Raw genomic sequence first — 16,905 nt, forward strand, 5'->3', positions numbered from 1 at the left:
GAGAGATACTGCAGTTCTTTAACTTAGATTATGCTGAATTTTGGGAACAGACCTGCAGCACATTCTTAGGACAACTTACAGAAAGAAGCAACTGCCTGCAGTTGTTAACACAATGGTTTATGCAGAAGCTCTGAAAACAAAAGCAGTGCTTGTAATTAGCAAGTTCTGCAGCTGCATCACCATTAAAGTATGCGATCAAGAATGTAATGTACATAAAGTGGAGCTAATCTTATTTCTCCATTTATCATATTTTTGAGTGCCTATCACTGCATTACCTGAGAGCTTTATTTGTCATCACTCGCTCAGAAATTAGCTCATTCTAGGAGTCCAAACTCAGTAAGCAGTGAAAACGTTCTCATTTATATGATGGATTTACTTTTGGTGCCAACTGGTTTATTACACAATTCATTTTGAACTGGATCGTATTTTTTAAGTGATTTGTTTTTTTCTTTAGTGCTGCTGAGGGGTTTGAGATTGACAGCACTGGAGGGTTAACTGCTCTGCTCACCCCAGCACAAGGCCAGCTTGGGGCTGCAGCAGGCAGCTGTGCAGCTAGAAAGCTTTTCAAGTGCGGGTGTTTAATTGGGTGAATCCACCTCCGTGCCCAAGCAGTGCTTTTAATCTCACCTGATTAGTGCCACTGGGTCAGTATCATCAACTCCACGAAATCAGCTGGTAGCAACCTGAAGTCACTGTTGACTTTGTTTCATCCATCTTTGACAGCTGGGAGGCGGTGGACTCTGCAGTCCATCACAAATCCTGAAATAATGACTCCCCCTGATGCTTGGCCCAACCATGATGCTTATGGCAGCAATGTGTTCCTTGGTCAATCACAAGGATGATTTAGGAGGTGAGGATCCCACCCTGGATTTAGGCTTTACTTCCCTGCATTACTCCAGCCCTGCTCTGTGAAGTTGCTGGTCTGTAGCACTAGTGCCACAGGGATGACTAGAATACTTCTATCTCAGAAGAATTTACTGGCAAGAAACCTGTTGGAGACTGTGGATTGTCTTATTTTATACTTGTGGACAGGTTTACCTAAGTTAGGGAAATAACTGAGTATCACTTAGCTGCTTGAAATGCATTAAACTTGTAATTAGACTTCTGGTTTCTTGTTATTCTGGCCAGAAAACAGCCTCTTTGCCCCCAAATAAAATTCATCTCTATGAGTCACAAGAGAGAGACAGGAGAACATGGCAGATCTCTCAGCAATATGTCAGCTGTTGAATTAAGGATTTTGCTTTTTGTCGAAATATCAGAGGTTCTGACATTTAGGTCACCAGTTCTGCTAATTAGTTTCCTATCCGGACAAAGCACGATCAGAAAAGAATAGCACAGCCACTTACTGAATATTAACAGATTTCTCTTAAAAAACACACTTGTAAGACAGCAACAGGTTGAAGTCTATAGTGTTCTATGAATGTGCCAAGCTAAAACATTGGGTTGAGAATCATATTTGCACACAAAACAGCTCCATGTATAGCAATAAGGATGACAGCGAGGCAGTGTACGAGATCACATATTGAAGAATTAATATTCTGTACACAGTACACATTGTACACAGTTTATAGCAAAATATATGTGTGTGTCTTCCTGAAGCTATTTTTAAACACAGTCTTCAAAGCCAGCTTGAGAAAACAGTGTTTAGTCTGGGAGAGGATCCGTTAAGAACAGACCATGCCGACATGTGCAATTACACAGATTTCGGCAGAGATGCTTATGGTGTCTTCCAAGAGACCAGCTGCTGCTTCAGAGGAAGAAAACAATTCTATGGCATAGCATTTGGCTGCTCTGAGAGCAGAAATGCAAAGGGCATGGATCCCAGTCCTGGGAAACAATCATTAGCCTGAACTGCGATATTGCTCAGGATCAACTCTGAATATTTTATACTAAGAGATGCACAGAGTAAACAGCTCAACAGAAGCAAATGTAGCAATGAGAAACTGTTGTTGAGAGAAAATTGACAAATATCTGGAGGCTTTTTCTCCAAGTTCTGTAGGAAATTAACCTTGCTTTATAAACTTTGATGCGGTGGGGCCATTTGAATATTTTAATTGAGGCTGTGTGAACCTCATGGATTCTCAGGCACTTACACCTCTTGAACTGTCATTCTGGCTGGGCAAATTAACTCAGATTTCCATTGTCATCATAACTGGGGCCAAAACGTGCTTCCAGCTAATGTCCGTGTGAAAGGCACTGAGGTGACAGAGGTGTTCCAGAGGGCAGAGTCTGCTCCGTGTGAATGCGACAACAGCCATTAGCTGTTAGCTAAGGGATGAGGAAAAAGTCCTTATCTCCACCCTCTTTGCAGAGGCCATAGTTGAGAGAAGAGGGACTGGGCAGCAAATGATGCTTTCTGGACAGCAGAGCCTCCCATTTTAGCTAAGCAACAATTTTTTGAGCATGGAGGTGCTGTGTAACAGCAAGATGGGCGTATGATGCTGAATCTTCCAACCCTCCTAACAGGCTTTATTTGCAGAGAGCTTTGTGCTGAGGCAGCAACCACTACTCTCTGCCACCAGACCTTTGCATCCATCCCTCCCTCCCCCTGGTTCTGTGGGCCTCAATTGCGTATTAGAATGTAACTTGAGGGTTTGCTTTGGGGTTTAATTGCTCCACACCCACATTTCAGTGACTCCAAGATGCACTCCGTTGAGCTACTTAACAGCAGAGGTTGGGAATGATGAGCCTGACACACGTTTTGAAGTGCAGTTAATTCATTTGACATGAAAAGCACCTACCACTGACAGCAACCAGCTCCCCTTCTCTGCTGTGGGAGAAGGCAGTTTTGTTCTTGCTCTATTTTTAATTAGCATTTTTACATTCTTACTGTACAGAACTGGAAACCAGAATGAGAACTATGTTGCCTTCATTGAAACAGCAGCAGGATGAGAAATATATGTAGCTCGATGGTTGCATCAGGATTGGGGTGCATCTGTGATCGAGAGGGGAATTGGGAAAATCCAGCCAGAAAAGATGGTAGCTAAATAGTGGATTAGTGAGTTAGACAAGGATGAAGGAACAAAAAGAAATCAGCAGTGGTATTTTCTCTTTTGTTTACCTGAAGTACAGGGAATGGAAGTGCTTGCTGGGGTGTGGCTTTGTCCTCCTTCAGTTCTGCTGTGTGCTGTAATTGCGAGTGCCCACCAGGTTCCATTGGAGCAGTGCTGAGCGGTCCCTAAGTGGCAGGATTTAACCATTTGTTCTGTGTTGTGGATGCTTAAGGTCTGATTTATACAAATGTCACTGGACTGAAACATTAGAAGAGGAATAAAACTGTAATGCACGTAATTCACTCCCACATCAGAGATCTGTTTCCATTGCTAGAGGTCAGCAGTTACCTTTGTGTGTTGGGATCACAGCACAAGCATCTCTAGATCTTTAAAGTTGACATCTGTTTAATGGGAAATACCAACTTAATCCATTATCTCTACATTTTTCCAAATGGGGAGAAGCCAGAGCATACAAGCATGTTCTGGCCAGCGAACGACTAACTGTGCAAAGGCAGCAAAGGCAGACAGATCTGTGCTGGAAATAAAGATGTATGTATCCCTGTATATAAAATCTGTGTTACGTATACAGTACAGACTGCATAATGATTATTGCTCCTGTTCTATTTTTGCTGTCGTAATTATTGTGCAAATGGTCCCATTTGCAGTGAGTAACAACTGCTGCCATGTAGTCCTGTGTTAAGTCCTCCCTTAAATGTGAGTGCAGATCAGAAATCTGTCATGAGCCAGAAAAAGGGATGTACTGTAATCAATGAAAGACTGCTGAGCAGAGATGCATGAACTCCTTGAAGTGCCAAGAATGGGCTGTTAAATACACATATCCTTCATTGAAGAAGATCTGAGCGCTCCTTTGAGTTGCATGCATTTATTATTTGTGGAGTATTGACGACGTACTCAGCTCTGTATAAAAAGCAGTGCAGATGCTGTGCCTATCCTACAGATCTCACAGCTGAATGAGAGCTGCACAGGGCTTGCTACAATATAGACGTTCTGGGAGGTAATCCTTTATTGAGTTACTTGTACAAATACCCAGAGCAGCTTAGCAGTGAGGAGGGAATGGCATTGCCCAGGGAACAGAGAACAGAGATTGCCCAGCAGGACTGCCAGCGAGGGGGAGTGCTGTGCTGGAGCTGCACTGGCAGAAATGATAAGTTCCTAGCAGGAAGCACGATCTCCTATTTATATGCTGTATTTATTTGCGCTTTTCCGATTCCTGCTCCTACGATTACTGCCTGGATTTAATTTACAACCCCTCCCCAGTGACTCTTTGGTTTCCTCCTGAAAAAATAAGGGAAAATCCTTAAGACATGCAGTCCTTCCTTAGGTCTCTTACACTCACCATTATCTGCTGCAGAGCAAAATTAATGCACACCCTTCCTTATTGTTTTCCTTCTTAATTCATTTCTTTCTATAGAGGCTCAGCAAGGACCAATTTTCCAAGCGAGTTTTTAATCGCCTGAGCCCAGCGTGATTACTGTCCTCCAATCTAGTTGCCATTTGATGCAATCAGCATTTCAGAATACAATGATTTTTTTTTTCCCCCAACATGAATGCTGTATGGCCAACTGATGACACTTGGCTTCAAAGAAACATAAAATCTCAACACAGTTGAATGCGTGGAACACACACACACACACACACACACACACACACAGTGCTGCGTGGAAGAAAATAACCTGGTTGTGAGGACTCCCCTGGCCGAATGCGTGAAAATAATATGAAAGAGTTTCTTTCCAGAAATGGTGTAATATGGAGCACAAAGAAATGCATGATTCCAGTACTGAGGGTGGGGAAGCAGGGAGAGATGGGCGGAGAAGCTGGGAATGCAGCGTGCTCAAAGGTTTCTCACTGCTGGAATGCTTTGAAGGGGCCTTCCAGCAGTCCACGTTGCCAGGGGAGATTTTCTTTCCATTTCTTTTTGTGCCACCCCACAAATCAAAAATTTCAATATGCCAGTACTGGAAAACTGGAGACCTGAGGAGCTCCTGTCATGCAGAAGCTGTAGCCTTCTGGATTTTCCCAAACTGCAGCGAGTTTAGCGTGAAAGATTATCAGCGTAAAATAAGATAATCCTTCCTTGGGCTAAAGTGCTTACTGTTGTGCTTTTCAGCACATTCTGTATGTTATAAATGCCAAGGCTACATTTGCAAAATTAGCGAGTGGTGATCAGGACCAGAGTGCCACAGGCAGGAGCAAAGTAACACAGAAGCAAATAAAGGATGGGGAGGGGATATCAGATGCGTTTTCCTTTCAGCAGATGCCCAGAGCTGGGTGTCTCCTTGCAGCCCCTTCAGCTGAGTCCTGAATGACCGCATTTACCCTGAGATTGGGAAGATCCATCCAGCAGCCTCACTGTGGAGATGCTAGGGGGCTTCTCCTGGGTGCACTTTGTAGAACAAAGCCAATGCCTGCAACCTATGCATCCTTCCCACTGTTCTCTGCAATGCAATGTGATTCCAACTATTTAGGTTACAGCTTGTTTGTTTTTTTACAGTGTTGTTGGTGAGTATGGTTGTCTAAAGTCTAGTAGACAGCCATTTGCTGGGACCTTCTGTTCTTTGCAAACTTGACAATGTGGCTTGTTTAATCGCCTTATGTTATTATTGATATTTTCATCTTCTCTAACTAATTTTTGCCGAGGAAAAATGTATTATTGCCAACTCTGATCTCCTTAATTCTGGTAAGAAAATGCCTCCAGCTTCATCCCATTTGAAGGAGACACAGATGGTTTTGTATACGATCGTGACTCTTTAGAGAAGGCTGCTGGCATTGTGTGAGTGTCTGTGGGGTCAGGACAGGAAGGGATCCTATTTAGCGAGACTGGAAAAGAGCTGGAAAGGTGTCTGCCATTGCCTGTGTTTCAAATAATTGTTTCTCTGTCACTGGGAGTTCAGAAAGAGCTGCAGCACGAAAAAGCCAGAGGTACCTGAAAGCGAAGGTGATTCTAAATAAAGAAAGATAGGATGTGACTGAAAGGCGAAAAGAAAACTAAGGGAAAGAAATACAACACATACAGAAAAGCAGGGGTGGAAGCAGAGTAGCTCAGCCCTTCCATTCCCCCTGGCTCAGGGTTGGATACTTGTGCACACTGTGCTGCAGCTGCTGTGCTCATGTTTTCTGGAAGGCAGAGGGGATGCCCAGCTGTTGTCCACTGAATTATTTTGTTCTGGTTTTGGCTTAGGAAGGCTTGGTCAGTACCTTTCAGTGCCATGAAGTGTGTGAGATGTGAGCTGCAGAGTGCAGGCATGTTTGCTTGTCAGCATGCCATTGAGCAGCACAGGTGTGTGTGATGGACATAGATGGAAGTGGTGTGGGCTGCAGATTGAGGAGGCAGCATACAGCTGCACAAGAATGGTCCTTAATGCTGAGTCAATAAGCACAAACACCTGCACTGAACATGAGTTCACTAAAATCCACTGACCTGCTGCAGACACAGTCCATGTTAGGTAACAAGGAAGGCTGCAAAGTGTAGAAAAGCAAACATCTTACTACCACAGAAAAAGTGCTCTTTCACATTAAATCGATAGGACTACATCTCTGACCTGCATAAAACATGAGACTTTAATAGAGTCATTGCAGTAAACAGAATCTAATAGTTTTGGTAGCTACAAGTTGACTTCAGAGATGCCTGCTGCAAGAGAATGCCCTGCTATCAAGGTGAGATTACTGGCAGGCAGGAATAATTTCCTTCAAAGTCATGCTCTCTCTCTCGTTGAAAGTTTGAAGTCAAGCAGTAGTTTTGAAGAGAACATGAGCTTCTTAAAGACATTTAAGAGCAAAATAATTTACAAAGCCTTCAGTGCTGTGCTCATAACTATAAAACCACAGGACAGCACTGGTTACCTTGCGTAGGGCATGCCAGGGATACAGTATTAGCTGCACAGGATTTGTGTTCTGTTTAGGCAGAAATGTGACAGCCACAGCACTGGGTTCTTTGTCACTATTTAATTTTGTCTCTCTGTTTAATGCAAGCAGGGAAGAAAGTGTCTTCAGAGCACAATAGCACAAAAGAAAAATTATGCATTAAGTAGAAAAATGAAATCAGTATTTCACATTAATTTGTAACTTGTTCTTTTTTGGTAGCTATAGCAAGCTAGGAGAAGAAAGAAAGATAACCTAGGATTTCATGGGAAAGTAGTTTCTGTGTTTGTGCACGGAATACTTTGCATCTGATTGCTCCTATGTGGTCGTTCATCTGGTAGAGCTATGACATCCCTCTGAGTAAGCCTGTTTTGGATTGTCAGTGTGAGTAACATTGCACAGAATCGATGCTAACTTTAACTACTTTTGGTAGCAGCCAATGCAAACAGTTCAGCTTGGGCTAACAGATCTGAGTCAGTGATACATGTAAGACATGGACAGATGTAATACATTTTTCCCAAAACCCAGGTGAGCTAATACACAGCTTGCTCAGGTGTATTTGCCAGAGCTGTGAACCTGCTGTGCATTTGGATTACCTGGCTGATTTATTTCCATTTTGGTTTTCAGGTCTCTCTTGTTCTAGGGTTTTTTTAACCTAGACTTTCCCTGCCTCTTTCTTGAGATTTTTAACGTAGCTCCATTCAGACTTAATTTAGAAGTTTTTTTGGTGTTTGTTTGTTTGTTTGTTTCCAGCTCTTTTATGCTTTCATAGAATCGCAGAATGGCCTGGGTTGGTAGGGCCCTTAAAGATCATTTAGTTCCAACATCAGAGGAATCCTCTGTCCCAAGAAAGGCCAGAATGAAAGGGCACCTCTAGAGATGAAGTCTCACTATAAGGAAATGACAGCTACTTCTCTTACATATATACATATACATACATATATATATATATACATATATACATAGAAGATATTTTATTAATATTCAGCCACAAAATTTACCATTTATGTGCCTGTTTGCCTCAGTGTTGGAGTGACCTGCAGCTCCAACCTCACTTGTCACTGCATGGGGAGTGGCAACACATCTGCAGACATGCACAAGGGGATGCCATCTAAGGATGATGGGCTCTACATGGCAGAGGCACTATACGAGCCCATAATTGCTCAGTCCCATGCCAGAGGGTTCTAAGGAGAAAGTGATGGTATCATTATTAAAGAAATGCATGTGGGTCAAGGCAAGTAACTGCTCCCAGTTTGCTCATGCTTTGCTTATACCACTGGTTGAGTATACTTTCCTCTTAATTCCATAATGTACCTTTAGGCTAGGAAAGAGAAATCACAGCATCTAGTAGAAGCACCAACTCAGTGGATGTTTTCTGTGATTCCAAGGTTTAGGATGCATTTTTATGTTGTAGATAGCTTTTACATATACTTGTCTCGTGATTAAGATAATTAGTCTAAAGAAAAAACATTTCTTCGTGTTCCTGTGCTTTTACATTCTTTGACTGCAGCCTGTTTTTCTGTATCTATGCAGCCCTAGGGGGAGATGCTAGAAAACAACCCAAAAGAAGAAAAATCCAAAAGTATAACAGAAAACTAACAGCAATACTCTGCGGTTTGTCATTTATCTTTCATGCATGAGTTGGAATGGCTGTTTTGGCCCAGATTTGACAGGGGAGCTCGAGAGCTTTGCAGATCTATCTTGGCATTTAGATAGAGTTCATGAAGGCACAACAGCTGTAAATGGCAGAAAGATTGACAGGAAAAACATTCATTTGTAGCTGGATTTTAACAGGGTCTTAGATTGGTAAGCAAGAAGTTCAGTCCACCCAGGTCATGTGGGCTTAGAGCCATGGAGGAGTCAGGTAGCTCAACACTGATCCTCCTGACAATTCAATCTCTGCCCTTAAATCAAAGTCAATAGCAAACTATGGATTTTGATACATCATTGTTCCTGAAGAGCTCTGTGGAAGAAGGGTAGATTTTGTGTCATCCTAAACGTAGGTGTTCTGACATTTGTTCTCACTGTCATTAGCAAGTTTGTAAGATTCTTTTCCAAAGAGAAAACTCCATGTCCTCTTATGCATTTTGCAGATCCTGGTAGTCCTTAGGTCTGCAGCCCCTTCTACGGCCTTTGTGCTGTCGCTGTCTTGTCTTGGAGATTTGGAAATTCTGGGCCAACACCACAGCGATCCTCAGGGTTCCTCTTCTGGTCAGTGGTTTCAATAAGCTGTGTTCCCTCACTGGTGAAAAGGATTGTGTAGGGGAGATGCCATCCTTGACTATGCCATGCCCCTTAACTCTGTCCCTTGCCCTTGGAAGACACTTAAAGTTCAATGAAAAGACCAAACAACAGGTGGAGATGGTGGGAGATTGCAGTGACCCTTCTTAGCCTTGTAGAGAGTTTAGTTAGAGAGCTTGTAAATCAAAAGACATTTTCATCTTTGGTACAACAGATTCTTTTTCTATCAGCGCAGTGGACAAACATCAGTATGACAGGCATTTGCACCAGGCATGTTGTTTCTCTGCTCTGCTCAAGGTAGCTGAGATGTGTCGCCATCCCCCTTGTTGGAGTGTGGATTTATTGATGCAATCAAAGTCAGACAACAGGCAGCAACAGAACACGCTTCACCTGAGTGCTCTCCCCAAACAGGGCTGCTCCTGCTTTTAAGCCCTGCAGGATTTGTCCTGTTCCACTCCCTGCACTGGAGGGACAATTCCCTCCTCTGCTGTTGCAGCTGGAGAACATAAAAGCAGCTGCTGCTGTGATCAGATTGTCATGCTTTTAACTCATGGGCTGTGTGTAACCCCTCTGTGATTCAGAAGCATTGCAACTGCTGTCCCTGTGTGGGTGGCAAAAGGTGAGCTGTGCCCTGAGGCCCCTTCTGGTTTGCTTCCTCTGATCCCTCTGCATGTGAGTTTCCCTTGTTCCTCATTTCTTGGGCTTCTCCTCCTGCTCTGGCAAGGAACCTCAGCCAGGAGTGGGAGGGATAGCGGGGCTATAAGGCAGCAGGTTATGTAAGGATCTCTTTGCAAGAGACTCCAGCTGATTGAGGTGCAGCTTATGTATGTCTGATGTAGTAATTCCTTTGAATTTTTATGCAGAATTTAAGTTTCTAATTTAAGGCTGTGTCACGACTGAACCAGGCCATCTTTAGCACAGTCCTAGAGTCTTGTTTACATACCGAAGCAAGCAAATCTGGCGCTTTGCACTAAGGAGTTAAGCTCAGTCTCACAACTGTGTCATTCTGACATTAAAGAGAGATGAAATATTTTCTTCGAAAAAATCTGCTATGTCACTCAGTCGCCTCCTGACAATTTCAAGAGCCTTGAGACTGCACTTGAATGGAAACCTAGCTGCATTTTTGATACACCGAGACTCTGTTCTTTCTAGTGCACTCACCCTGAAGGACCTCCCTGTGTTTCCTTCAGTGTCTGTCCGACAGCTCTCCCTGCAAAGCTCCATCTGCAGGAGCACAGCTCAGCAGTGTGCATCGCACAGCCCCACCAGCACAGGAACTAGGACTCAAAGGGCAGGTGCTGTGTTGCTGGAATACCATGGGATGTGTGATCCAGCAATGTCTAGAGGCTGTTGGGAGTATTTGTACGTGTGAGGATCTTGCCCATCTTTGTCTGTACAGTTCTAAATTTGGTTCTCTGAACAACACCCAGCTGTATCCCTTGGCTTTTTCCACATACTGCATCATAGGGAGCTCTCTCTCTTAATGCTGAATTTCTCTGTCAACTTGTATTAAATGTATAAAGCATTCTGGTAAGAGGGTAAATATATATACCTATGTGACCAGAGAAGGAAGACAATTTCTTAGCTCTTGGCATTCTCTCTGGGTAATTATTTTGAAGCACTTGGCTGAATGAAAGTGGTTTAAGGGCTGTTTTTGTTGGCCATGTTTGCTTTCTAAATGTCCCCTTTTCCTTATTTTTCCTAATTAATGAATTATTTGTTGCTCAGAAACTAAAAGCTAGCAGGGAAGACTTATGAATGTAGATGCACTAAAATCTAGGCATAGGACCAAAACTTCCTTTGCAAAATAGAAGTGGACTGCTGTGTATTAAAAAACTCCTCCTGGATTTTTTTTTTCTTGTTTTCAAGTGATTCCTTATGCATAAAAATGGTGTCTCCTTTCCTGACTGGTACAAGATTAAAGGCTGTATTGGTGTGGCCAACATTCATGATGGAACACATCACTTAAATACTACACTAAGCCTGCAAGCTTTGTTACTCTTTTGGTATGATGGTCTTGTGGCTTTATGGTGCTGTTGTAGTTGCAATATATTCAAATCCCATTCCAAGGGAAGGGGTGCAGGTGTCCTTCAGAGGCAGAAGCAAGCATATGTTCTCCTTTTCTCTACGGAATAATCCAGCACAAAGACGTGGCATGCAGTCCTGGCCCTGCTCTGAAGTCCTTCTTTTCCACTGTGCAGTGGGAGGGCTGGGTGCCCGTGTCCTACACCAGGGCTCAACACACTGAGTGTCCTCCAGCTTTCTGCATGCTGTGTTGTAGCACCTATGAAGCACTTGTGAGAGATGGGGAAATGAGGAGGTGACCTGCATTTGCCAGGAGTGAGAAGAAAGCAGCAGGCACAATAAGCTTCAGCAATTACAGCTGACCTGCAGGTTTTTTTTTTTCTTTTTAATAACACGTTCTTTAGAAACCTTTATTTTCCCTCTTAAAATTTCATTGGGAAAATTGAAGGATATGCAACATATGAAATTGAATGAATACGCATGTAATTGTTTCTTTTTCTTTTAATTTCATGGAGCCTTAGATCTTAAATTTCAGTCACAGGGATTAGAGCCATGAATCTGAACAATAAGTTTACTGAGTACACAGAAGATTACTTTTTAAGCCCATTATTTTACAAAGGACTTCAGTGCAACTGGAGTATGCTGTATCTGCCTAAATATTCTCCCCTCTCACTTTTCTCAACAATGTGTAAATTACTGTCAGCCTATAACCCCATTTGTGTAATTCAAGAGAAGGAAAAAAAAAAGAAAAAAAAGAAACAACTGAGGAAAAGAGCAGTTTATAGTTCAAACACATGTGTTAGTTTCATCCAATGACCAGTTTCTACAGTACAGGTTCAGTGTTTGAAATCAGAATTGGTGCAAGAAAAAGCTGGCACCATATTGCTGGGGTTTCACCAGGTAAACAGATCTTAATCCCTCCTGGGACACCAGCTGATGAATATGAATCACATGGATGTTTACTTAAACTACCAAGTGTTGGTAATGCTTAATCTGCAGACGTTTAAGGATCAAACACTTAAGCTAAAGACACCTCATACAAGTATGTGCTTAGAATTTGTGCTGGTTAGAGATGCTTTATCTCAGTGCAAAGAATGAAGATGTCTGTCTAGAGATAAGCATGGCTGGCTGAGAAGGCTGCTAGCCCAGGAGCAGCACTGCTTCGAGTGACAAGCAGAAGCCAAGCTGACTTGTGTACCAGACTGCCTAAGCAACAGAATCTCTGGGAGGAAGGATGAGAACAACTTGCATTGCAAATGGACAAAGGTATCAAGCATCATTTCTTCATATGCAGGGGAGCTGACAACCCTGGTGGACCAACCACCAGGTCCTGCAAGCAAAGATGTTCCAAAAATATCATCTTAATCTGGCCACTGATCTCACCTAATGAAGATGATCTCTTGATTTGTAATCTGTACAAAGTGGTGCTGAATCACTGGGAAGAGCAGAAACGGTCGTGTTTAATTCTGAGAGAATTCCTCAGATTTTTGTAGGAAAAAAAGCAGATAAAAGCTCAGCTGATTAGTAAAGGGTCTTTGCACATGGAGCAGAAATCATGTTGGCAGGAACCATGTACTGCTATTAGCTGCCCCAAACCACTTCCAGCATTCACTCTGCAGAATCAGTGAGAACGAAATGCCAGAGTGTCTGCCCATCCTTGCAGCTGCACAGCCACTGTGAATGCACAGCGGTTATTACTGAGCCTGAATTATGTCAGGCCGAGGAGCAAACTGGAGCCTGAAAGCACATCCACCTTCTCTGGTCCTCCTCTTTTAACCTGTGCACCCAACAAACTTATCATCTCTAGCAGGAACGCCCCTGCATGGCATGCTGGAAAGTGAATGAGAGCAGCTGCTCTGCACCTGGGACTCAAATCTTGGCAGATCTCATGTGTTGTTTAATAATTTTGCATAGATCAACAGTTTTTGAATAGTACACACTTCATTCAGTACAGCAGGTTTTTAAATTCTCATTGTACATTTATGGATCATTGCACCTTTTCTAAGCCACAGCAATTGTCTCTATTGTCAAACCCAAATGTTAATGTCTTCCATGCTGTCCTTCCCTCTAGTTCAGTGCATTTCAATGGGGGTTAAAAGGTAAAAGCACTCCAAAACTTCAAATAGGCACTGACATCATTGGAAGCTACACTTAGTCCCATCTCCCTCCTCCTGCTTCTCCTCATCAGTAAACAGTGACATCTAGAGAAAAATGAGGCTTCTTTAATAAGACAACAGAGTGTCACTAATTCTGTTGTGCTAATTGCTGCTGAGCTTGTATTGAAATGATCTCATGTTGTCCATGTAGAGCTCTGTGCAGCCGTGTGACTGATCATCCCTCCAGAAGCCTATGGCACACACCATCACGTTTCTGTGGTCTGTTGCTCATGCAGCTCTTCCATTTGCCATGCAGCTTTCCAAACCTTCGGTTCCATGGACAGAGGATCTCCCTTTCATTCTAGTTTCCAGCTGCCCGTCGCTATACTTCAGAGCATAAATTACAGTTTGTATTTTGTACCAGTGTCAATAAGTAGTCTTCAGAATGGGCCCAATCTGGCAAATTGAGTTATGGATGTTACTGTCTGCATCTGACAACCAAAGATGTAGAACATGGGAAATCTCTCAGGCCCATCTTGACCCGTGGAAGCTGGTAGATGGGAGAAACTTCCATTGTAATGATATTTCTAAGTACAGCTATTGGAGTGCACTGAATCATGCTGTTTGTGTATCGTTTATATGTGACATTATTACTCACTGCTAAGATGAAAAGCAAACACATACACTGCATTGGGGAATACTTGATTTAAACTCTTGCTTTTGTTTCTAAGTAGGAAACAAACTTCAGAACATATCTCGAGGGATTCTCACGGCCAACCCTTGTATCTGAAACTACAGCAGCTATTCCAGAGAACAGTATTTGGAGAACTGATTTGCCAATAAAAACAAATTCATGTGAAGAGGCTGTTTCAAAAATGACACTTCCAAGACTACTCTGCGCGTGTCTAAAATTAAAAGGGAATAAAACTTCTGCTTTCGTTAGTTCCAATGTCAGCACCATGTCCTTTGCCTCCCTTCACTCTGTCTATTCTCAATCTACCATTTGCCTCCAATTGCTTGGAGACAATATCTGTAGACCCCACTGCACACCATGAGCTGGGACACAGGGAAGCAGAACTATTTTCAGAATCAACTGCACAGAGAAATGCCTGTGTGCAAGAGGTCGAATTGCATGCTTTGTCAGAAGCCTCGCAGTGCATCCAATGCTTTGTTAACACAATGGAAAACCTTTTATTTTTACTGTGCTTTAATTAATGTGTCGTGACATAAAGTAGAACTGCAGCCAAAACAAGAAGTCTGACATTTTCTAGGCTGACTACTATCAAGCAAAACTATGAGTTTAAACAAAAACAGCTTTGCTGAGCTGAAAAAGGCTTGGGAAAACACTTCGTTTCTCTGTCTCCAGACATAAAGTCATAAGCCCTATCTTCCCACCCTGTTGTAGGCTGAGGGAAGACTCCAGCAATGCAAAGAGTGGAGCCAGGGAGGCACTGTGCTCACCAACAGAGGAGGAGGACATTAGACTCATTGCCCCTTGTGCTTGTTTTTCATACTGGAAATCAAATTCTTCAGGCTCATGGCGAAATAAAAATCGCAGCATAAGGGCTAGGAGTAGCAAGCAAGTCCTTCCTAATGAGCTAACAAGACAACACCAAGAACAGCATAGCAGAAAAGGTGGAAAAGAAGGCATTCAAGGAATATCACAAAATTAGCATTTTAAGATTATTAGGTGAGCTATAGCAAGTTGGGCTTTGCTGTCCAAAAATGGAACAGTTGCTCACTGGTTAATGAACACAAGGATTTGGGCTGGATTTCTGTCACATCTGTCTCTCGGTCTCCCTGTGCAACGAATGACCTGCGAGCTGAGGAGGAAGTGCAAGATTTTCATCAAAACCTTGATGGAAAGCCGTAAAAATTAACCACACAGCAAGCTGATTTGTTTTCCTGTCATTTCCCATCCCCTCTGTTTCACCTGTTCTCCCAAAGAGTGTGTAAACCTGTGCTGACCCTTACAGGGAATGCTTTCCCAATTACTCTTTGGATTGCCAGCGCTTGATGAGGCTGTGAGAGGCAGCGCAGGGCAAACGGTGCTTCTCACAATTACTTGTGGGGATTGCAGCCAACCACCTGCTTCAAAGCCCAGAGAGGTTAATTGCAGCCCTCTGTCTCCTGTCCTGCCCCTGTACTTGTACAGCACCGATGTAAAGATGTATACTTACCTCTTGGTCTGGATATATGTGAATGGATGGCTCTGTCTCGATGCAATCTGTGAAATGTGTAAGCCAAGCCTGATGATACTTTTACAGCTACAATTAAAGTCCATCTTTCTGTTCCCCAGTTCAGAGCCTTGCCTGCTTGCTGACAAAAATCCAAGGACCTTTTAAGCCAGTACAAAGAGTAATCTAAAATATTAGCCGCCGTCTTGTCAGGTATTAGTTATTCCCTCGATCAGGCCTTGATGTTTATCCCTCCCTCTTTGGGTTTTCTTAATTATTTCTGCCTTGTTTTAATTCTCAGAAAACTCCCTAGATGTGGGCTTTATGATTTAGAATCTCAACTGCTCATTCAATTAATGGGCTTGATTAACGTGCTTAAACTTCCCAGAGACACTTGTGACACATTATGAGGGGGAAACGAGGATTCTGAGTATGCTCCATCTCATTTGTGATACTCCTGAGACTGGAATCCATTAGGAGCTCTATTATCAGATAGTTTATTTTTCATATTTAAATTTCTTTTTTTTTTTTTTTAATTCTTGTATTTATTCAGCATTGGTGTGGAAGGATTATTCTTTCCAAGAGTGACTTAGGTTCCTGTGCTCCTTTCCTTGTAACTTGGCTTACTTTGCAAAAAAAACGATTCAAGTTTGGGTATGTTGATTAGAATCTGACAAGCTGACATGCAAATGGCATAAGTGGAGGTGCAGCTCTTCTGCTTTACGTATGAGTATCATATATGGAGAGAAAACCATCACATAGTGAGCTTTCCTAACAAGGCTGTAGGATATTAAGATATTCTGTGCTTCTTTGAACTCCACGTAACTGGAATCTAGACCCTCCTTCAGCCAGTATCTCTTCGTATCTTTGCCTATTGACACAGTGCACAGTACTGGTGGTAGGTGGATGGTTGGACTAAATGATCTGAGAGGTCTTTTCCAGCCTTAATGATGCTGTGTTTCTATACCGGAGCCTCAGTACAACGCAATACAGAACAGTCCTGATGGGAGAACGGAGCCCATTTCAGTGAGAGAACCACCTCGTGTGACCCACGGCTCTGCTTCAAAGCAGAGTGAAGATGTGTAATGAATACACATACATAGGCATGTTATATACATGTATATGCATGAATATGCATATATATAAACTCAATATGTTAATCTAAATGTATGCATGGTCTAAAAGTGTGCGTATACACACGTAAGAATATAAAAAACATGCCTTATCAAGAAGTTCCATCCTTCCTGGATGCAAGTCAAATGCATCGCTATGCCAGAATCCTTATATAATTTCATATAACGACACACAGCAATTATGAATACATTTTACTAAAACAATTACAGAGAAGTTCTAAAAATTAATGCTTCTGCTGCACTTCTGCTCACAAGCCATACGGGGAGCTTCTGTCTTTCAGTATTACAGTGCTCAAGGAAAAAGAAAAGGATTCTATTTTATGGTTCTGAGTCAGTCTTTTTCTTACTAACATATGGCCCC

General features: G+C 42.6%; 1 protein-coding gene across 1 annotated transcript in view; it reads left to right on the forward strand.

Annotated features, from left to right (window-relative positions):
• The window catches only part of TMEM132B (transmembrane protein 132B), a 182,019-nt gene that overhangs the window by 152,825 nt on the left and 12,289 nt on the right, over window positions 1-16,905 (forward strand). The gene's annotated exons all lie outside the window — the stretch shown is intronic.

The sequence above is a fragment of the Centrocercus urophasianus genome, unplaced genomic scaffold (assembly GCF_019232065.1).
Source record: "Centrocercus urophasianus isolate 14NV4802_14NV808 unplaced genomic scaffold, USGS_Curo_1.0 seq_30, whole genome shotgun sequence".
Classification (NCBI taxonomy): Eukaryota; Metazoa; Chordata; class Aves; order Galliformes; family Phasianidae; genus Centrocercus; species Centrocercus urophasianus.